The sequence below is a fragment of the Lynx canadensis genome, chromosome B3 (assembly GCF_007474595.2).
Source record: "Lynx canadensis isolate LIC74 chromosome B3, mLynCan4.pri.v2, whole genome shotgun sequence".
In the NCBI taxonomy this organism is placed as follows: Eukaryota; Metazoa; Chordata; class Mammalia; order Carnivora; family Felidae; genus Lynx; species Lynx canadensis.
In genome coordinates, this window is record NC_044308.2 from 83,414,100 (window position 1) to 83,438,243 (window position 24,144).

General features: G+C 43.5%; 1 long non-coding RNA gene across 2 annotated transcripts in view; it reads right to left on the reverse strand.

The window, feature by feature from the left end:
- The window catches only part of LOC115516352, a 65,454-nt gene extending 60,139 nt beyond the window's left edge, over positions 1-5,315 (reverse strand). For both annotated transcript variants that reach the window (XR_003969521.1, XR_003969522.1), the window contains exons 1-2: positions 5,206-5,315; positions 3,594-3,679 (exon numbers count right to left, since the gene is read on the reverse strand). This is a non-coding gene — a long non-coding RNA (uncharacterized LOC115516352). The remainder of the gene's footprint in view (positions 1-3,593; positions 3,680-5,205) is intronic.
- Between the last annotated feature and the right edge of the window lie 18,829 nt (positions 5,316-24,144).

The window sequence follows — 24,144 nt, forward strand, 5'->3', positions numbered from 1 at the left end:
ATTCTAATGGGCACTCCGATGGGAATTTCAATGTCAGTGGTCAAACATGACCTCATTAGGATTTGGCACTTGGGTCCCTATCTCCCTCAGAGTGTTCTTTTCTACGCCTCCCATTGTTACCAGGCCCCATGAGTGCTGGCTGTCTTGGTGCCCTTTCTTTAGGGCACAGCATCCATCAAGGCCTGAAACATTCCTTCTCCCCATTTCACTAGGACATAATAATATTCACTATGGCCAACACATGTTTACTACTTACATTGACCACTTACTGCTCTAAGTGCTTGACATAAATCTTAACTCATTTGCCTATCGCAGCAACCCTGTGAGCTGTGCACAAGTATCTTCCCACTTGACAGATGAGTAAACTGAGGCACCCAGAGATTAAATAATTTGCCCAAACTCACGTAGCTAGTAAAGTGGCAGAGCCAGGAAGCAAGTCCAGGTACTTTGCATCCAGAGTCCATGGTCTTATATATCATGTTATACTTCCTCCCTATCTGACCAATTTCTTACTGATTAAAAAACTTTAAAGGCATCATATTCCTAGGGCTGTTTTTCCAGAATGAAAAATTATAGGGGCTCCTGGGTGGGTCAGTCGGTTAACCGTCTGACTTCGGCTCAGGTCATGATCTCATGGTTCGTGGGTTCAAGTCCCACATCGGGCTCTGTGCTGATATCTCACAGCCTGGAGCCTGCTTCAGATTCTGTGTCTCCCTCTCTGCCCCTCTCCCACTCATGCTCTGTCTCTTTCTCTCTCAAAAATAAATGAACATTAAAAAAAATAATAAAAAAAAAACTATAGTACAGAGCTAGGACTTCCTATTTTGGGTATAGCAGAATGGGGGAATGTTTATAAATGAAGAGAGGCTAGGAAGGAAGCTGTACTGCTTAAGAACTTGATTAATATTAATCATAATATTAATATTGAGAACTCTGGTATTTTTAGCCAAGTGAGTACTTGGGCAAAGCATCTCTCTGGGCACAAGTTCTGCCTTGGAGTTCCTTGTTTAAGAGAGAAATACTTAGCCCAGTTGGGTGCATGGTTAGGAAAAGGAGTTACTGACTGCTGGCTTGTTTATGGCACTGCCTCCCCACAGGGAGAAATCACAATCTTGCAAATCTAAGCTTCACATTTAAATTGGTAAACCATTCCCAGGAATTCATCCCAGAAGGAACTCCTTGCAGCCATGGAAAGGAAGGAAGAGAGGGAACATTACTAAGCACTTACTCAGCTAGGATTTAATGCTCACAGAAAGTGTAGGACGTAGTGGTTATTTTCCCCATCTTGTGGCCCAGAGATCTTATCTATTCATCCAACGTTAAGTCCAGAATGCAAACCCCATTCCAAAGGAGGGAAGGACTCTGTGCCAGTTCAAGCCCTACTCTTCCAGGAACCTTCCCTGAGTCCTCAAACCCACATCAGCCCCTCTTGCTTGAAACACCTGTATAACTTGTAATCTTTGCCACAATCTAATATTTTCTTACATTGTTTCATACTGGACCAGTCTTGTTAGCCAAACAGATTATACATTTTCAGGGGCAATGGATGTGGGTTGAATTTTATTTCAGGCCATCCCCGACTATTTCAGGGCAGGAAACTGGGAGAAGTAAAGACCTAGAACCACAGCCTGGTCTCCCTGATCGAGGGAGTCAGTCACTTCCGCCCCAGAAGGGGCCAGCTTGGCTTTACAAATTACTATAGCATCGTCTGGTAGCTGGTAACAGCCTTCATGTTACTCTTGTCCTTCAAAACTCTTTGCAGTTGGGTCCAGACCTTGCGAAGCATCCCTGAATGTAAGTAACTATGACCGCACTGTCACTGACTTGGATTTGGCACAGGAGAAAATGTAGCCGAGTTTTCCAGCTTGCTTCTGCTTTAGGATGCAGCCCACCATGCTGCAGGCCCCTCTTTCTGGCGTACCACCAACCAACATGAGACTAAGGTCTAATCTCAACATTTCCTGAGACCCAACACTTCGGACTAGAAATAATGCATTGCCACACAGCAGGCACACTCAGACATGTCTGCGTCATCACCAAGGCAAAGCTAACATATATTTCAGGAGAATTTACAAGGCAGAAAGCACCCTCTAATTTAACAAAAAAACAAGAGGGCTGGGTGTTTCCTTTCTTTCCCAAAGCTAAGACACAAAAGCTTTTCTCACATTAAAGAGCCGGAACCCACCCAACCTGATTCTCTCCTCTCAGTCAAGGAGCACATCATTGTCAGCAACAGTGACGGAAGGCATACTGAGTCATGTAAGAGAGGCAACGAGACAAAGGTATCATCTTCATCCTACCACCTCTCCAGGATATGGGATAGCAAAGGGGTTGTCGGTTGACTGCTTCAAAGGCCAGCAGGTCAATAGTCTATTTCATGTCCCCTGGGAAACTGAGTATCACCTCATACCATGATTAACTACAAAAACAGAGCAGGGACCAGCATAGACAGCTCTAAAATATGATGGTAAAGACTCCCCATTTTAAGATAGATAATGAAGCCATTTTACACTTAGCCCTTTTCTGATCCCACCTCTTTTCATTAAAGCTTTTCTGTCCCTCTCTGTCTTCTTTGGGGACGATTCCTCCAGTCAGTGATTCCACAAGAATATGTCAGTGTATCTGCATGTATTACAGGGCAATGATTGACAGCCTCTCTCCTCCTCCTCCTGGGTTATATAAGCATCTTAAACATAGGGAATTCTCTTGAGTGGGACTCACAATTTCAGCTCATTCCAGACTGCTGAGTGGTGAGCTCTGGTTCCCCTCAAATCCTTATTTCTCAGCTGCTTCCTCCACCTGCCCCTAAAGTCCATGATAAAGGACATTTGATAAGTCAGGAGTTCCAGGTGATAACCACAGCTTTTCCTGTCCCTCCTCTTATTGCGGTCCCCTCCAATTTTGTCTCAACTGTGGCTGTTCTTGGTGTAATGCTTCCCAGGGATGTGTGTGTAGCTTGGTCAAGGAGAAGGAACTACAGACAGAGGGAGACTCCTTGTCCTCCTCTTCCCTGGCACTGTCCACATCTCTCCCTAGCTCATCCACCACGTCTTTGGAAGAAAGCTGTCCGGAACTGCCTTCCGGAGGCCATGGAACTAGCTCAGTTGTTCTCAAATGATCTGTAGTGAAGAGCCAGTTCATTTTCTTTATAATTTCCAAACCATGATGAACTACAACTTTTGTAAAATAAAAATAAATTGCTAAAAAAGAGTTTAAAGTAAAAGGCATGCAAAATATAAGCCCAACTTTTTTTATTAGATCCAACAGTTATAAAATTATGCTAGCATGTTCCTATAAAAGTTTCTAAACACTTGCTCTCAACTTCTTACCTTGTTCCCAGACCAGCACAGGTGTGAGTAGCCCTGCTCTAACTTGAGGGCTTTGCTACTCAACCACCTAAACCCTGAACCTCTTATCTATGCAAGGTGAGAGAAGAGCCAACATCTCAGCAGGTTATTGACATCCCACATCTGTATATTCCAAGGTCTTATTCCCAATTCTTCCTTAGGTTCTAGAAATATCTCTAACATTAGAATAATGCTGACTTCCTCAGGAGATCTGTCTGCACTTCTTACTACTAATTTAGACCTTACCTAATCCTAAGGCACCTTGGAGAGCGATGAAGGAAATGTAGGAGAAGGAACAGGCAAACACTGGCAGGTCACTGTCTCAGGCCATCCTGTGTAGAACAAACCAATGGGTATTTTGAAGAGCATCTTCAAAACATGTGAAAGGTCTGAGAATGGTTATCATTGGGTCTGGGAAGTCATGGCCCACCCAGGCTTGCAGTAATGCCAGTGCCAGCTACACAAACAGTGGCTGTTTGTTCAAAAACCTGTCACTGGAGCTATGGTGGGGAGGGGGGGAGAGGGGGGCAGTCCCTAAATGGCTACAGACAGGAGAAGAGGGCAACCTTCTTTATAGCATTCTGGAGGGGCTGAGAATCACGTGGGAGGCAACAATGACCCAGTTTAAATACTTTCTTTACTTCCAGAAGAAGCAAAGAACTGTCAGTGTCCATCATAACAAAGGACTGACTGCACGTTAGGAACAAAATTGGGTATGATCCCCTTTTAGTAGGAGGAAGCTGGAAAGTGAGGTAGGAAATATAAGGTGGGGCAGAGGACTCCATTTCTTTGAAACAATTTTAAAAACACCTCTATTGGTGTACAAATGGCATCCAGTAAAATTTGCGTATTTACAATGTACAACTCGACAAGCTGTGACATACACACACACTTGTGAAGTCATTACCACAGTCATAATAATGAGTATACCCATCACATCCCAAAGTTTTCCGGTGTCCTTTTATAAAAAATCCCTGCCTCCTACTTATTCGCATCCCACCTACAAGGCAACCACTATCCATCACTAGAAATTAGTTTGCGTTTTCTAGAATTTTATAGAAGTGTAATCATACAGTATACACTGATGTTTGCTCTGATTTCTTTCACCAGCAAAATTATTTTGAGATTCATTAAGGTTGTTGTATCTACCACTTTGTTCATTCTTTTTTACTGTCTAGTGGTCTTCCATCGAGAAACAATTCTACGTCGCAAGCAAGGTTAGCCCATGACCAAGATTTTGAGGTGTTAAAGAAAATTTATGAAGATTTGGGCTTTCCCTTAAAGTGGAGCTTGCTGCTCCTATCTTGGGAAATAAACCACTTTTGCTTCAAAATTAAGGAGAATAACAAAAGAAAAATCAGGCATTTGAGATTCTTACATGATAAAAAGGATTTTGTAATATGCACGGTCTGTGGACTATGAGAAGTAAGAAGAAAGAACCTGAGACACCAGGGACCATTATTCCTATCCAAGATAATTCTCAGCCTTCTTGACTTTCAGTATTTGATTCAGTTTGTTTTTTTCCCTGGTGGTAGGAAATGTTCTGGAGAGAATGTCCTCATCACAGTTGTGGCTTTGCTTTTGGAGTCACCAAAAAGGAAGACTATTCTGCAATCACAATTAGAGTTACCCATTCATTCACCCACTGTACATTTCTTAGGTGTCTTCTGTATGCTGGGCATCATACTGGTGATATAGAGACATGCAAAAGACTTAAGAAAGACTTGGTTGCTGATTTCACAGAGTTGTACAGTGTGCAGGCTTCATGGATGATTATTTTATGACAGATTCCTTCACAACAAACAAGAGATCAGAGATGGCAAACGGGTCAACATCATGGGTGGGGTCAAGCTCTTACCATCATGGAGACTAGAAGACAGGATTGAATGTGGGGACACCTGGGTGGTTCAGTCAGTTAAGCGTCTGACTCTTGATCTCAGCTCAGGTCTTAATCTCAGGGTCATGAGTTCAAGCCCCGCAGGGGGCTCCATCCTGGGCATGAAGCCTACTTAAGAAAGAAAAAAAAATAAGGATTGAACATGGATGTGGTGGCAGAGGAAGAGTTCTGGTTCATAGACTATCAGGAAGTACAGTGTCCCACTGGCAGTGACAGAGAATTCAACCCCAGCTCCCCCATATGGGGTAGTGGGGAAGATAGGAAGATGTAGGGGATATAAGGAGCATGTTTCCTGTCCCCTCAAAATAGCCGTGGACATGAACATTGTTGTTTGCCCAACCAAAAAGGAGAGGAACCTATTTTTCTAAATAAGTAACAGTGTTCTAACAGAAGGTTTCATAAAAAAGCAGACTAGTATTTGCTCCCAATCCTTCTCCCATAGAGTTATACTAAAAGAACACAAGTGGAAAATAGTGGGATACAAAATTGAATGAGTAAGATGATGATTACAACAAATCAAATAACCAACCTATTCCTTGGAAGGGAGGGCTAGAGTGGGGAATGTCCAAAGAAAACACCAGAAAAGTTAAAAAACACTTGTTTGTGCCTTCAAATTTTCTTTAGTGAGTATTGTGCCATTGAATTTTTGAAGAACTACTTTGAAACACACTCTTCATGGAAAGTCATGGATTCTCAGCCAAGGGAAACCAAAGTCAGTAGTCTGAATATGCCTGCAGTCTGGAAAAAGGCCTGGCCATGGAGGGACTTCAGGGAATCCAGTGACAGAGGAAGGGTGAGACCTTTCAGAAGGGTCTCTCTGCCAGCTGAAGGCTCCAAGGTAGTAGAGAGTGAAGAAGGGGAGCAATTGGAAGTGGGGACTGGAGTACAACTAGAGAGCCCCACAGAGGCAGGCATGAGCATATAGACAGTGTCAGAAGGGCCAGGACCAACGAGGCCAGGACCTGAGTGGGTGACCATGAGAAAGTAACTTCATTGAGCCTCAAGATCCTTGCCTATAAAATGAAAAAGCTGAGGCACCTGGGTGGCTCTGTCAGTTGAGCGTCTGAGTCTTGGTTTCAGCTCAGGTCATGATCTCACAGTTCATGGGTTTGAGCTCCATGTCAGGTTCTGCACTGACAGCACGAAATCTGCTTGAGATTCTCTCTCTCTCTGCTCCTCTCCCTCTCTCTCTCTCTCTCTCTCACACACACACACACACACACACTCTCTCAAAATAAATAAATAAACTTTAAAAACAATGAAGAAGCAAAACCGGATAGTCTCTAACTTCCCTTCTAACTCTAAACATGTAGGAATCTGAACTGTAAGATTCATTTCAACACTTATCCATTGAAGACCCTGACTGTATATGAAGCACTGTGGGTCAACAAGCGCAACCATCCTCTTTGAGTTAGTTCACATCCATCAAAAACAATTAAACGCTTGTTACTAAGTGTACAGTGATGTATATTTTCTAGAAAAGGAGTTGAACAAAAGCAGTCACTGATTACAAAGCCTAAGACAGCCAATCCACCTCCTTTACAACGTGACAGTCCAACTGGTTAGGGACACAGAAAAAGGGATTTTCCAGGAGTCATAGAATGGAAATTGACCCATACCTCAATGGGGAGATGCCAAGGCATTAAGAACATGCCAGCTGCCCTTATGGGCACTGCTATTGGAAGAGGTGGTCCCAACATACTCCCAAAACTATCTCCACTTACCACTCTTGACCAAAGTTAGACATAAGTTGTTGTCTGTTGGTGAGGAATGTGAAAACTCACGCACAGATGGGTGGAGCAGGAAACGGAGGGAAGGTCAGAGAGAAAACAAAGGGGTTTCCTGTGATGAGTCACTGCCTTCTGGGAAACGATTTCAGAAGCCACCACAATATCCCCAGCACCTGTCCAAGGCTTGTATGCTTTACTGAAATAAAATGTGGCAAACGAAGCACCGGACCACATCTGAGAGCTGACAGGCCACATACATGGCAGAAATCTGGGAAAGAGCCAGGCCAGCCACATGTGACAATTTGCACATCGCCAGCCAGAGTCTCCAAGTGGGGAGACTGTGGGTGGGCTGAAGATACTCAGTTCGAGTTCCCCTTTTCTTTAAATTGAGCAAACTTTATGCCATTCTTTCCTCTGATAGAAGGAAAGTCACAGCTTGGATTTTCAGATAAAGATTTTTCTTCTATTTTTTCCTACTGCCCTGTGATTAAGGTCAACGCAAATCAAAGTTTCCAAGTGTAAAAAGCTTGCTGAATTTCAAAAGAAAACAAATTTGACCCTAATTCTGGGAACAGGAATTGATGGGCTCCACGTGGGATGAATTCCTTTTCTTGGTTTGAGTTGAAAACAAAACGAACATTTATTTCCTCATCCATTAAAAGGGTGAACTTTATATGCAGTAAGGTAAAAAGCATATAAGCAGTCTCAGGCCACTGCTGGATAGTATATACAATAAAACCAAGAGAGTAAACCAAGACATAAGAAGACACAGGAGTCAGAACTAGGAGATCCAAATCAGGAGAGAGGAGGGAAGTCCAAGGTAATGGTGAGGAAAATACGTAGCAGTTCTGGAGAGCCACCAGTCCTGACAGGGGAAGGGAGACAGGAGCCTCTAGAAGGCTTCTCTCTTGAGAAAAATAATAATAGATCAAGATGTGATTAACAGTTATGTGGGAGAGCTCTGTATAGAAAACAAAGCAAGTAAACCAAGCAAATTAAAACACAAATAAGTCAAGTATTAACTCCAGGGGCAAAGAATTACATAAAATAGGAAGAACAATCCCAGTACCCTATAAGGCTCAGCCTTAATGATATTTACATGCCTGTAGAAATGTGATCACTGAATGTTCATTTAATCCATATTACCAGTATTATGACCATATTTGGAGAAAGGGAGGAAAGGAAGAGTAAGAGACAAGGGGGACACAAAAGTAAGAAACCAAACCATCATACAGAGAGGAAGTCAATGCATAATATCTAAACCTGAAAAACTGACAAGCAGCAGTATAAGCTTGTTATTTAGAAAGTTTTAAGATTTAGAAGTAGTTGCCTCTGAGATGGAATCAAGTATGGGGTAGGATGGGCATGGAAAACACTTCTTGATTTAAGAGTTGTATTGTTTTGACTTTTTTATTACACACATACATTACTTTGGTCAAAAAAAATTTTTAAGAGTTTACTCTAAAGGCTCTTTTCTACCCTCTCTCTGGACCAATGCAAAAAAAAAAAAAAAAAAAAAAAAAAAAGAAAAGAAAAGAAAGAAAGAAAACAAGGATAAAAAAGTATGTTATAAAAATTATGAGTTGTATGAGACCATACTGATAATGATATATATTGTATGCATAGAAAAGAATGCAAAATGGGGGCACCTGGGTGGCTCAGTCAGTTAGGCATCTGACTCTTGGTTTTGGCTCAGGTCATGATCTCAGAATTCATGAGTTCAAGCCCAGCATTGGGCTCTGCACTGACAGTGCAGAGCCTGCTTGGGATTCTCTCTCTTCATCTCTGCCCCTCCCCCACTCGTTTTTTTTCTCTTTCTGTCTCTCAAAATAAATAAACAAAAACTTTACATTTTTTAAATTGTATTAATGTTTATTTTTAAAAGAGATAGAGAAAGAGAGACAGAACACGAGTGGGGGAGAGGCAGAGAGAGGAGACAGAATCCAAAGCAAGCTCCAGGCTCCGAAGCTATCAGCGTAGAGCCCAATGCAGGGCTCAAACTTGTGGACCGTGAGATCACGACCTGAGCCAAAATCGGACCCTTAACTGATTGAGCCACCCAGGCACCACAGTAAACAAAAAATTTAAAAAAAAAAAAAAAAGAGTAAAGATAGAAAAGAATGCAAAATGACATACACCAAGGGGTTCATAGTGATCATCTCTAAGTGGCAGAATTATAATTTTTTCTTTTCAAATTTTATTTTCTTGATCTATATTTTATTCCATATTAATATATTTAATAACATTTAACAAGGATCATATACTGCCTCCATAAAGAAGAAAAACAAATAAAGCCTTTAAAAAGAGAAGGAAAAGAAGAAGAATGGAAGAAAGGCGTAGGAGGAGTGGGTTCAGGTTCAGAAATCAGGCCCTGCCTCTTCCTAGGTTTTTTATTTTAGGCACGTTTTTGTCCTTTTGGGACTTTAGATTCGTCAGTCAGAAAATGGGGATACTGTTGCCTACGTTGTCTCCCTAGAGAGGTTACTACAATAGTTGTGCAAACCCGCCCAGTTATGAAGCATGTTATTAAACACAGTAGATGTGGTAAGGGCCATGGGAAAAACATGCAAAATGAGGGCCCCTTTGTACTTCATACAATCCTTGATGGCATCACTGCCCTTCTTCCCTAGAGATGCTCACTCACTCAGAGCTTCCTCACCCCACCTCAGGGAAATCCCTTGGCAGCTCCTCCCTGAGAGAGCTGGCTGGAGGATGAAATTCAAGAACACCTGCTTTGGGCCTCTCCCCATTTCTTTACTTTCAGGGGCAGCCTTGCTAAAACAGATCTTCTATCCCCACCCTTATTCAGAAACCTCCCATTTTCCAGGATACACCGACTGGCCCCTCATTCCCCACTAGGCCCATTCCCCAAACTGCTCCTGTTCCCGCTCCCACCTGAACCTATCCCAGCTGGATGCGCCATATTGGCATTTTGCACAGGTTCCTCAGAGGAACAAAAGGGTGTTCCTCCTAAGACCTCCACCAGGATAAGACATCTTAATCCTGAGGATATTCCCCTGAGAACTGGGTTGCTTTGAAAGGCCCAGGATTCAGGCCCAGATTCCAGAAGAGACTTCAAAGTCTACAGGGAGAAGGTGAGTATATTTAAAAACTAATTTCTATCCAAAGCCTTGGAAGTCAGGCAGTAGCCCTCCAGGTAAATTGTAAAACCTGAACCACCAACCCATGCTCTGCCTTGATGTTGACCATCAAGAGTAAAGATAGTGAAACAATTTACCCTGCATGAGATACCAAGAAATGCTCTAAATAGAATCCTGAACTAGGAGTTGTCAAAGGATCCAATCCTCAGTCTCATCTGTACCTCTGACTAGGCATGAGATCTTGGTGAGTCATTAACCTCTTAGAGTCTGTTTCCTTATCTATAAAATGAGACAGTGACCATGCTGGTTTCGTGCTTAAGCCACAATCCTCTCCTAAATGTGAGTCCACAGCTTCTATCATCTTTGGTTCCTTTGTTGTTTCCAGCGCTGCCTCTTACCCTGTGGTCTACCCTCGCATTTTGCTTTCCCTGCTGTCTTTGTATCTTTTAGCCCTTTTGCCCAGTCTCCAGGGTGCAGATCAATACGCCCTTGAGCTAAAAGGGAGCAAAGCTGCCTCTACCTCCCCAGGGCTCTCAGACATCAAGGCTCTTGGCTTCCCCCATGGGATCCTGCCTTAGCCAGCTGTCCTCTAAGGGCAGGCTACCTGGAAGTAAGAGCTACTGAACACAGGGAGGGACAAGACACCTAGGAGCTGCTACGGGACCCTTGATAGAATAATGAGATTTTTTTTTTTTTTTTTTTGGTAATCTCAAGGCCCTCTCTTTACACAGAAAAGATTTCAGAGAGCTACTTTGATTTCTCAAATTTAATCCTCAATCTGCTAAAGTTACAAACTTAAAAATCTACATCTTGGAGCACCTGGGTAGCTCAGTCAGTTAAGTGTCCAACTTTGGCTCAGGTCATGATCTCACAGTTCATGGTTTCAAGTCGTGCATCGGCCTCTGTGCTGACAGCTCAGAGCCTGGAGCCTGCTTCAGATTCTGTGTCTCCCTCTCTCTCCGCCCCTCCCTCACTTGTGCTGTCTGTCTGTCTCTCTCTCTCTCTCTCAAAAATAAACATTAAAAAAATTTTTTTTAAATCTTGATCTTCCTTAAACTTTTAAGTTCAATTTAGAGATATTATTAATCTTCAAATGTTAATCACATTTAAGAGATTTTCAAATTAATGTTTGATTCCATTTACAGATTCAGTTTATGAACCTCACTCATTTTAAACCATGTGTATGTTTTTAATATTTAATATATAAATAATACATGTTATAATTTAAATATTAAATTATTATATACTATTAAATTATAAAATATACTTAATACATGAATATTAATACGTAAGAGATAATATACTTAATCTTTTATAAGTACATCAATTGTCTAAAAAGCTCTTACAGCTGTAATAAAATAAACTTTAAAATGTGACAAACCTTACAGTCTCTCAAATATTCTAATACTGATAGTAACTTTAGAATGTCTTTTAATTTAAAACTCACAAACCTAGGGGCACCTGGGTGGCTCAGTCAGTTGAGCCTCTGACTTTGGCTCAGGTCAGGATCTTTTACTCTGTGAGTTCAAGCCCCACATCGGGCTCTGTGCTGACAGCTCAAAGCCTGGAACCTGCTTTGGATTCTGTGTCTCCTTCTCTCTCTGCCCCTCTGCCTCTCATGCTCTGTCTCTCTCTCTCAAAAATACATAAACATTAAAAAAATGTTTTTAAATAATAAAAAAATAAAAATCACAAACCTAGGTCAATTTCTTAATTACATATTTTAAATTGGTATCTAAAACTGACCATTTCTCAAATGGGCTAATTTCCCTTAAATATTGCAAATACTTAAAATTCTAAATATATACAAATTAACAAAACTAAGATGCTAAGCCAGAGTCCAGTTTTTACATTACGGTTCACCCTTGGTGGTTGGTGTATGGTCTGTGGGTTTGTACGAGTGTATAATGACATTGTAACATAAACTGTGGACCTGGAGGGATTATGATGTATCAGGGCAGATTCACCAATTTTAACAAATGTACCACTCTGCTGGGGAATGCTGATAATGATGGAGGCTATTCATGTATAGGGACAGGGCATATGTGGGAAATCTCTGTACCTACCCCTTAATTTTGCCGCTCTAAAACTGAACATAAAACTGCTCTAAAAAATTAAGTCTTAATTAAAATAAATTGCTTACCCTCTAAGAAACAATGCCAGCTTAAATAATCCTGGGTTACCCTCCCAGGAAATTTTGGGGGTGCTGTCTCAGCTGGAATTAGTTTGTTAACGACCAGAGAGACCACTGATGGTGACACCACAGATCCCGGCCTCCATTCTTCTGTCCTGTCAAAGCCTGTTTCTGAGTCGCCTTGTCTCACAGCCTACCTCCCCCAAAATTCAGGTAGCTCCTTAACGGATTCTTTTCTCTCCCAGTTTACCATGTCCTTAGTTTCAACCAGGCTATTTGCTGATCCCTTCTATCCTGAACTTTTTGTTCTCATTCTTTTTTTTTTTTAGCACCCCAGCTCTTACAGATACTTCAGTGCCACTGTAAAGAATCCCTCACTGTTGTGTCCCACTCTGCTTTCCCAGTTCCAAGTTCATGCCACTGACAGGTGGAAGAAGGTGGAGCAGCGAAGGCACATTTAAATTCCCAGATGGCTTTCACCATAGCACCCTCCTCTCTATAAAGATCAGGAACCAAGCAGAAAATGGATCATTGCCCCTGCCCTGTCTCTCCATAGTGGGACCACCTCAGCCACTTCTCATCCTTCTGACCTCAGGATTCTCTCCGCAGAGTCCTGAGCACCTACCGGAGTCCAGGCACTCCTGGGTCAGTTCACAAATGCGTTGATCAGGTTGACAAGATTTTGCTCCTCTTTCTCTCTCTCTCATACACACACACCTCTATACAACTGACCCTCTGTGGCCTGAACACAGAACTTATAATCATTCCCATTAACTCTCATGGGGCCAGGGAATTCCAAATTGAAATCCCTAAGCAGCCCACACTAATTCTATCATATCCTTCAGCTGTTGACAATGGTGCTGCCGAACCTATTTCCTTTTTTGGTTTTCTTTTATAGCGCTCTTACTTGAATACCAAATAGGTTTTTGCTCCAAGGCACACAAGTTGAATGACTAGTTTAGAAGAGACCATTTTAGAGGTTGGGGGTGGGGAGTAACTTTATAAAATAGACGTGGCAAGTCTCCCTCTTCTGACCAAGAGGGAACAGTGGTGCAGAAGTGTGGTGCAACGAAAGGGTACTGGACATGGAGTTGGACAGCTTGGTCTCCAATCCAATTTCTGCTACAAACTATGCATCTTGGGCCCAACCTGGGTGAGCCCTGGTTCCTCCACCTCTGACACCACTGACATGAATCCAGGGGCACCTGACAAGGATGTTTCCAAGATTAAATTAAAAAACATGCAACACACTCAGGGCACCTATATGGCTCAGTCAGTTGAGCTGAGCATCCAACTCTTGATTTCGGCTCAGGTCACCATCCCAGGGTTGTGGGATCGAGCCCCATGTCAGGGTCTGTGCTGAGCACAGAGCCTGCTCAAGATATTCTCTCTCTCTCTCTCTCTCTCTCTGCCCCTCTCCCCCGGTCTCTCTCTCTCTCAAATACATAAATTTTTAAAAACCCTCAAATCTTTTCTTCAGTTGCTACCAGGATCTGAAATTCTCCTGGTTTTCCTCCTGCCTCACTGGCTGGTCCACCTCAGTCTTTGCTGGTTCCTCATCTCCCAATGTCTAAAGATTCAACCCTTAGATTTCTGCTTTCCATCTCTACTTACTCCCTTGGTGATCTTATCCAGTCACACGGTTTGTAATATCCTCTGTAGGCTGATGACTTGTACATTCCTATCTCTAGCCCAGAACTCTCCCCCTGAACTCTTGACTCCTATTTCCACCTGACTACTTATCATCTCAGCTTAGGTGACAAACAGGCATCTCAAACTATACTTTCCAACCCCACTCTCCTGTGGCCTTTCCTTGTTCAGTAAATGGCAATTCCATCCTTCCAGTTGACTGGATCCAAAGTCATGTAGTCACCCATGACTCATCTTTTTCACACCTCCTATCCATTCCATCAGCAAATCCTGGAATGGAGTTCTAACTTCAAAAGATATCCTGAAACAGATGGCTTTTCACCACCTCCACTGTTACCACCCTGACACAAACCAACAGTATATCTTACCTGGATTCTTGCTAGCGTTTCCTAAGTAGTCTCCTTGGCTCTGGCCTTGCCCCTTCCACACTCCTCAGGCTATTTTCAACACAACAGACACAGGGATCCTGTTAAAACCTAAATTAGATCATGTCAGGGGCTCCTGGGTGTCTCAGTCGGTTCAGGGCCCGACTTCAGCCCAGGTCATGATCCCACGCTTCGTAGGTTCGAGCCCCGCGTCGGGCTCTGTGCTGACAGCTCAGAGCCCGGAGCCTGCTTCAGATTCTGTGTCTCCCTCTCTCTCTGCCCCTCCCCTGCTTGCACTCTGTCTCTCTGTCTCCCAAAGATAAAATAAAACATTTAAAAAATTTTTAATTAGATCATGCCATTCCTCTTCACAAAACTGTCCCAATTTCTACCTATCACATTCAGAGAAATAACTGTAATATATCACTTACTAAAATATGGGGGGATCAGACCAGTGCCTGCTTCATAGAGTTGTTGTGAGGAGTAAGAGTCACTATGTGTAAAGCACTTAGAACTAATACTCATTGGGTGTTTACCACAGAGCAAGCACTGGCCTACATACTTTATATATATTAACTCATTATGTATCAGCTCATTAATTCTCATAAGAATTCTGAAGTATGTACTATTACTATACCCACCGTACAGCTCAGGAAATCTCATTACAGAGAGGTTAAATAACTCCCCCCAGGTCACACAGCTGGTGAGGGCAGAACTGGGCCTCCACTCCAGGCAGTGGGCCTCCAAAGCCTGTGCTTTCACTACCCTGCCTTCTGTCTGTCACACAAGACGACTCAGATGCTGAGTACTATCTTTAGATATGACGCTGAATAATATCCCATCATACAGAGGGACCATTATTTGACTTAACCAATTCTCACGAAGTCCTCAGATCATTCCAGAGCTTCTCACTCAAGCTACTGAATTCATTTACTCAATAAATATTACTGAATGACAAGATACTAGGCACTGAGTACACACACAGTGAGCAACCAAAAAATGGCCACAGAACTGTTGTCAGGAAGCTTTCATTTTTTAGAAGTGCTTTTTATAATGGAAGGATCGCTAGAGGTCTGATTTGCTTAATGACTTGATTGTTCTCTGCTGAGGTGATCAGACTCAGCTTTATTCATTTGACACATCTCTTGGGCAAGGCACTTAGCTAAATTCTGTGGGAGGAACAAAAATGATTTAGAAACGGACCTTGCTCTCAGGAGGTTGTACATTAACAAGTGCCCAAGTATCTCCAGGCAGCAGGTCTTGTAGAACTTGTTTCTGGGTCTATCCTGTGCCTTTTTCATTTGCATACCCGTCATTAAACATCTAAGCTCCCCAAAGGGGTAGAACACTCATGTGGTTTCCTTCATCTCTTCCCACAGAGCCTAGAAGAGTGCTTTGAAAAAAGTAGCTTCACAAATTTATTTTCTTTACGGAGTGTCAAGTTCTAGAATGATTCCTCAAAAAACTAGTTGCCAAAAATTTGATCCCCTCATTGTTGTGCCTTTATTAAGGCCACAGGAATTTACTCCAACAATAGACAGAAGAAGAAAAGAACTAAGACTGTAAGGTACCTTTTTATAATTGTGAACATTTTAATTATTGTCTCCCTGCCTAGTTTAACCATTTAGCCACTGGGATGGAGGAACCCATCAAATGAATGCTTGCTTCAAAGTACGAAAGGTGAATCATCTCACATTCGCACACACACACAACGCATGCACGTGCGACTCTTCAGTGATTTCCCATCATTCTTGAGGAAAAAATAACCAAATCCTCAGCAAGGCCTCCAATGCACAAGGCCCCAAGGGGCCCGGCTATGCCTGCCTGTTCAGCCCGGACTCACAGGGAACCACAACGGCTCTTGCTTTCTGCACACCAACTATAGGGCATGGCTGTGGTTCTCCAAACAAGCCTGCTCCAATCTGCATGTGCAATTTCCTTTTCCTAGAAAGCATTTTTTTCTCCAACCTTCAGATTCAACTCAGTCAACACTTCCTTGGGCAAGCTTCACTAGCCCAGGGCCCCAGACTCCACCTGGCATCATACCTTCTCAGAGCATCAGTACCTACCTCTCCTTCAGGCTCCTATTCATTTGTTCAGTCAACCCAGTTGTAATTTTACTTGTATATGTGAAAATATGTCATTAATGTCTCTCTCTCCTCCACTAAACTCTATGCCTCGTGAATGCAAGAAGCATTTCTGGTTTTGCTCACCATTGTATATCCAGAGTTGAGCACAGTACTAGAAACCTTAAACAGTGATCATTCATTCAACAAATATATAATGAGCATGTGCTGTGTGCCCGGTCTTGTTCTGTGTGCTGGGGATATAACAGTGAACAAACCAAAATCCCTGCCTTTTTGGAACTTACATTCTAGTTTTGGAGGAGAGACAGTAAGCAAATAAACAAAGATGATTTCAGGGCATAAGTGGGATCAGGATATGACCACTGGGGATGGGGTGGAATACTATCTCAGACAATGACCAGGGAAGGCCTCTATCAAGAAGTAACATGTGAGCAGTCTTGAGTATTTTGACAGGGGGCTGGATTTTCAGTGCAAAAATTGGGATAGTCCCAGGCAAACCAGAATAATCGACAGATCACCCTGGCACAAAATACCGCTGAGGGCCTGGCTGCCTGCCTTCAGCCACTTACCCAGGAATACGTTTCTCTCACACCTTCTAAATCTCTTTTCCAGAAACACTTACTTTTTTGAGAAATTACTACAGCTTAGAACTTAATACTTTGTAATGTTATGAGAGGCTTCCCAGGAATCCACCCCCGACTCAGTTTAGGAATGGTCTTGTCTTTGGGATTCCCAGACAGGTCAGGCCCCTTCCTGCAGCCCTCCAGCTTTTGGAGACCCATATTTGGATTTCCATTTGGGTGAAATCCTCCCGCTAGGGAAAGCTCATTTCCTCCCTCCTTCTGGCTCACACTTCCAGCCTGGAACCTTCCTTACAATATCCCTTGGCAGACTCCTTCTGCACTCCCTCCTGGCTGGCTGTGCTTCCAACAAGTTCCACTCAATAGCAAACTACCTGTAATAAACCACAGAGTGGCAGATCCCTACCCAGTGGTATTCCCCCTCCTTTGGGCCTCAACAATTTGTGGCTGACCCCTTGGCACAGGTCCTAATTCTTCCCCATTCTAAATGGTCTAAACTACCTCTTTAATGGATTTCAAAAATGGTTCACTGGCTGACCTTGTTTTTTGTTTCATCTTCAATCAAATTCCTAAGCCATTAAGAGCTTCTCTTTTTCTGATACACTCTTTCCCAACTTCCCTCTCTCTGGCCTTCTCACCTTGCCTCTCCATCTCGTCCAACAGATCTGAGTGTCCCTAGCACTGTAGAGCCAAACCTATAGGGTTCTGGTCCCAACTCTCCTCTCACCAACTATGTGGACATTATCACCTACCTCATTGGGATGTTAGGAGGATAAAAGAGTTAATTTACATAAAGCACCTAGAACAGTAGTTCACGGTAGGCCTTCAGGTGGACATACTGAACAGATGAAATGTTGGCTCTTATTATTGATCCGGAGATCTAAGGGCCTTTGTGCCCTGCTCGGAGACTAAGTGGCGGCCTTCTATGGTTTTAGTTGGAGACAAAATACCCTTCTGCCCAGATGCCTCCCCGCCAAATTTAGAACCCCTACAACTAGTATCTGTGTTTAACAGAGCACATGGGGAAGAGGGGAAACATTGTAACAATTATCCCCTTCTTTTCCAGCAGAGTTTATCAGATGAAATGGAAAAAGAATACTAAGGACTAAAGCTGGATGGGAAGGACAGAATGTGTGGCTTGTTTGGAAGAGAAGGTGAGGCCCTATAAGGAGGAACATCATGAGGGCCCTGCGTCTGGAGAAAAACCAAAGCAGAGGGCATGCAGAACCCAAAGGGTGTGGAGAGAAGAGATACAAAGACAAAATTCATCTAGGTTGACGGAACAAAGGCCTTTTCTAAATCAACACACCTCTCCTCTCCAGTTCTGCCCCAGTCAAGACCGGGCTGCTTACTCTTACTGCAGGCATCCTGGCCAAGAGAAAAAAGCCTGGATGTCCAAGCCAGCATAAACCCAAAGAAAATTCCAATTCTGCCATTTACTTATTGACAAAGTTAATTAACCTCTCTAAACCTCCTCTGTAAAAAAACAACATAAAAACAAACAAACAAAAAACTCTCAAAGAGTCAAGTTGTGAGGATTACACGAGGTAAAGCCTGTGAAATGCTGGGTTACCACTAGCTCCTACAGGTGCTCAAATCATTTAGCTTCGTCTAACCGTTACCCCAGTGCAGGCCCTCGGTACACTCAGCTTTCTCAGCACAAACTCAGTCTATAACCTCTTGCACACTTTCATGTCTAGTTTTTGCATGTGATTTATCACATTTGATTCAATTCAACAAAGACTTTGTAGAATGCCAAGCACTAAACTGAGTGCTAGGGATGCAACAGGATCAAGTCCCTTCCCTCCTAAACTTGTAGCCTACAGGTGATTAAATATGTCGTTCCCTCAGTAATGAGCACTCCGATAAAGGAAATACAAGGGCTGTCGGAACACACAGAGCTCTCGTGTCACATAACAAGTGCATTCGTAAAATCCATGTCACTTAGACTGTGTCAAGACTCAGCCATCAAGTACATCCGCAATAGAAATCTGCACAGACATCGCAGTGGAGTTAATTTTTATGTTGAAAGTAGTTCCAAAGTTGGCACTTAATTAAAAACTACATAAACAATCGCCTTAAAAAACAACAACCATATTACCAATAAAATACAGTACACACAGTTTTTATGTATAACCATGCCTAGTTACGTGTAGGTAAATATGTAAAAATCTATAATAATAAAGAACATTTAATAAGGAAGAAATATGTAAAATATAATTCTAAACTTATTATATAGAAGAAACCATAAATTGAATTAGATTGCAAAATCAGTGTTCTTCATGTAAAAACTTTTGGTAAAAATGCATGTTTATTTATTTATTTTTTTAACCTTTATTTATTTTTGTTTTTTAATTTTTTTAACATTTATTTATTTTTGAGACAGAGAGAGACAGAGCATGAACGGGGGAGGGTCAGAGAGAGGGAGACACAGAATCCGAAGCAGGCTCCAGGCCCTGAGCTGTCAGCACAGAGCTCAACGCAGGGCTCGAACTCACGAACCACGAGATCGTGACCTGAGCCGAAGTCGGATGCCCAACCGACTGAGCCACCCAGGTGCCCCACCTTTATTTATTTTTGAGACAGAGAGAGACAGAGCATGAACGGGGGAGGGGCAGAGAGAGAGGGAGACACAGAATCTGAAGCAGGCTCCAGGCTCTGAACCATCAGCCCAGAGCCCGACGCGGGGCTTGAACTCACAGACCGCAAGATCAACCGACTGAGCCACCCAGGCGCCCCTTAATGCATGTTTATTTCTGATAAATGAAGTCCTAAGGGGCCAGGGTACAGCTGCAATACAAAGCACATTCACACCCTTCAACCACCCTGGGCTTTTCTCAAAAAATATACATAAGGGCAATTGCCTAAAGAAATCATCCTTTGATTCTTGTAGGATCTGGCTGACTTTACAAGGTAAAGAAAGAAAACTAGCCCCAAACCTTATTAGCCTTATATCCTTGGACAAGTGATAGAATCATAAACTCTCTAGGTTTTAAGAGAACTTAAAGATCACTAGCTCAACCTCTCATTTAGATGTTTCAGTTTCTCCCAAGGGATCAAACAGCCTCTACTTAGATCATTCCAGGAGCTAGAAACCACCCATTCCACCTAGGAAAACCTCCAGCAAGAGGTAATTTAAACAATTACTTCAAAGGTTTAATACATCAAAATAATGTGTTGCATCAGGATCTTCCTGGTGTTGCTTCCTTTTAAAAATATTATGAAGAGGGCACCTGGGTGGCTCAGTTGGTTGAGCATCTGGCTTTTGACTTCAGCTCTGGTCATGATCTCAGTGTTCATGAGATTGAGCCCCACATCTGGCTCTGCACTGTCAGCACAGAGCCTGTTTGGGATTCTCTCTCTCTCTCTCTCTCTCTCTCTCTCTGTCTCTGTCTCTCTCTCTCTCTCTCTGCCCCTCCCCTGCTTGAGCTTTTTCTCTCTCTCTGTCTCAAAAATAAATAAACGTTAAAAAATATTATGAAGAATTTACTCTGCAATATCCTTAGTATATAAAAGGGTCACACAAACTGAGAAATCACTAAGATCTCAATAAATAAAAAGATAAACAGATAATCACAACATTTGTATTAAAAGGTTCAGTCTAGCTCATTTAGTAGGCAAAAAAAATCACATCTTAATCCATTAAATAACAAAAGTTATGAAAATTATAATATGCAATATTAGCAAAGGAACAATGAAACACACTTAGAAACCGGTAGAAAAATTGTAGAGTGCAAAAAAAAAAAAAATTGTAGAGTGCTACAAGTTCTATGTATTTCAATTTGACAATACTTGTTTGTCAAAGAATCAAAACCAAGAGCACCTGAGGGGTTTTTTTTTTGTTTTTTGTTTTTTGTTTCGTCCTAAATCATAGCTGAGCCAACGAATCTACCAGGCAAGGGAACACACACCAATGGAGACATTTGCAGAATAGTACCCTAAAGGAAAAGTCAGGGTTTTGTTCTGTTTTCTTTTCTTTTAAGTGCTAGGAAGGAGGAGCGCCAGGAGGTTACTCTAGTTAAGCACCAAAAACTAGCACTCTGGGTAGGCAGTTGGTTTCAACAAGTGCCATTACTCACCCCTCAGAAGAGTCTTCAGGCAGGTCCTGAGATGGGGTCTGAGTTGAGGGGGGAGGTCCCTTAGAGTTCAAGGTCCTTTATTAGCCTCAGCTGCTTAGAACCAGTTGGATGAAAGATCATTTTAGTTTTAATATTTCCTAGGCAAGTTTTGCCATAAACCGGATTTTTTTCCTTGCGTCCATTCCTTCAACACTGCACATTAACCAATTCCATGCTGGACGCCAGCAATACGGCAATAAAGAAGGCCGGTCCAGTCCCTGCATTCATGGAAATCGCCACTTGGCAATGTGATCTCATCATGAAAATGTTTATGTTATTGGAGCAAAAAATGCCACTTTAGGAAATGGATGCTAAGGAGATAATAAATAAAATGGTCAAATATTTATACACAAAGATACTCATTAGAGTGTTGCTTAGTCAAAAAATGGAAACAACCTAAACTTCTAACAATGTTGAAAAAATATAATACATTCATAACTTGACCAATAAAGGTTTAAGGACATGGGAAAATGTGTATGATATAACATTAAGCAAGGTAAATAATATAACACAAATTGTGGTCCCAATTGTATTGAAATGATTTTTTTTTAATACGTAGGAAAATATACCTGAAATGCTAACATTATCGGTGTGTGTGTGATTATAAAGGTTTTTTCTTTATATTTTATTTGTTTTTACAAAATTATGTATTAATTTTATAATCTAGAAAGACTTTGGCAAGCCCCCATCCCCTCCAAAACAACAAAAAATCAAGACAAAAACAAAGTAGGCAAACTGGTGTGTGCTCTCTACAAGTGGCTTAGCTCTGTGTTTGTAGTCAAGATCCTGTAACCAAGTGTTCTGCGTCTAAAGGCAAAATTTCCATGAGAATTAACTCATTTTTGTTCCTACTGACTCTATAGAAACAGTGTTCTCCATGGTTTACCCCAGATGAGCAAACAAGAGTGACACAGATTTTTCTGAAGTGGACAATATCTCTCTCTTCTCACCCCGGATATTGTATGACCAAGGAAAAGAATCCCGCCTCTCATTTCTATGGGCCATGGTAGTTAAGGAAACTCCTTCGAATACATTCTCCTCTTGAACTTCATAGCAACTCCAAGAGCGAGGAAGCTCAATGATGTCAGTCACACTGCCCAGAGTCACTGGCAATGACCAAAGCCTCAAGATTCAGAGGTGGGCCTAGTGCTCGGGGGTCCGGCCCTTGTGCACCGCACCAGCAGGACCCTCATCCATGGCAGGCATCCAAGGACACCCTCGGTGTATTTGAGGAGGACTAGCCAGTTATTCAGCGAACACTGGTCTTACTGTAAGCTCAGCTGTGTCCATTTAAAGCCTACCAAAAAGGTAACAGCTGTGTAGACAGCGGGACAATTTCACCTATTAATATAAACTCTCCCTCCCCCAGAGCACTCCCCCTCACTCCCAGGACCCCTTTTTCCCTCTTTAACTGGTCTTCCCAGTGAACACAGGAGAACAGAAGACGATGCTAAAATAGGCTATTCCAGCAATAAAATTTATTTACCCAAGAACTAAGTACTTCTACGTCTAAGGTACAGTCAACAGTTTTCTTACCAAAGGATAAAATATCTAAACATACACTTTGATTTCCTCATCTGTCAAATGGATTGAACAGTGCCTGCCCTTCCTATCTTTCCCATGTCACGGGGTTGTTTTAGGGATCAGATGAAACAAAGAGAGTGCGAGAGCGCCCGTAGACTACTAGATGGCTCTTTGCTTAAGTAAGATGCTGTTAAGTGCAAACCCAGAGGCCGGGCCTCCGGCCTCAGTGGACTCCCCCAGGAGCAAGGAAAGGCTAAGCCCTGCGCCCATGCGAACCTAACGTGATTCTGGCGGCCCCTGCCTAGCAGAAACTGCCGGGCGCCCTCGCTGCGGATCAAAGATCACAGCCCCCGCAGCGGCCATAAAGCCGTAAAGAAGATCAAAATCGGCACCCAACGGCCAGCCCGGGGGTGAAGTCCTCTGCGGGTGCGCGGCGCGGCCCCGCGCAGCTGCCCGCGAAGAACCACAAGGGCGCGCGGGCGGCGCGGGCTTGGCCCCTCCTTCCCCCTCCCCCCCCCACCCCCGCCAGGCCCGGCCCGGCTCGGCTCGCCGCTCACGTAGCGAGAGCGTGAGTCAGCGCGCTCGGCCGCACCCCTAAGCCCGGGGAGGGTTCCCTGGAACCGCGCCGGCCAGCCGCACGTCCCGCCGCCCAGCTCCGCGGGCCGATCCGCCGAGCTGTTCTCCGCGTGGGCGGCCGAGGCGGAGCGAGGGGCCCCGGGGGTAGCCGTCGGGAAAGCCACGCGGCCGTGGGGTTCGCCTTCCCTCCGCCGAGCGCCCCCTCGGCGCTGGCCTGGCGGGAAGGAGGGGCGGCAGGGTGAAGGGAAGGACAGAGCCTTGGACGGTGGTCCTTCCCCAGCGGGAACTCGACCTTCTTGTCCCTGTGTGCTTTCCTCTGAGCCGCACACTCGCCTGCTCACGTTTGGCCCGACTCGCTTGTTCCTCCCCGCCTGGGCTGTGGGGCCCAGCTGCGGGGGCTCCTGCCGGGGTAGACTGGGGGAGGGGGCCTGGGGTGAATACATTAGGGGGGAGGGGGAAGTCCCTTATCAACCTAATCGCACAGGCAGCCGGGGTTTAGTGGAGACGGCCTGCATTTCCTCAAATCTGCACCTGTTTAGTTACAACCACCAACTTTATAAGAGGAAATTGCCTACGTGCCTGACGGCTGAAGGACAGAATTAGAAGTACTCTTGACTGAACGTGTGAACACAGCAGTGCCTCCTGTTCAGCCCTAGACCTACAGGGTTGCAAAACTGGGCCTCCTGAGGGCAGAAAAAAATCAAGTCCTCCTTTGCCCTTTGGTAAAATATTCTCTCCCAAATAGGGCAAGTTATAAAGCTTTCCTGTTGATGGATCTGTGATGTGCCTTTGTCATCTTTGAAAGCCTGTAAGCCATGGGGTAGCCACGTTATGGGGAGAGGGCAGGAGAAAGGATGCTTATGAGGGGAAAGAGCTAGATGGGGAAGAGAAAGAGGAAATGTGAATTAGGAAAGGAGCACTGAACAAAGAGTAAAATGATAAACACAGTATTATTGAGCCCCTAAGGGAGGTGAGGCATGCTTGGGCACTGGAATGCAAAATAAGCGGCCCCCCATGGTCCCTACTCTCCAGGG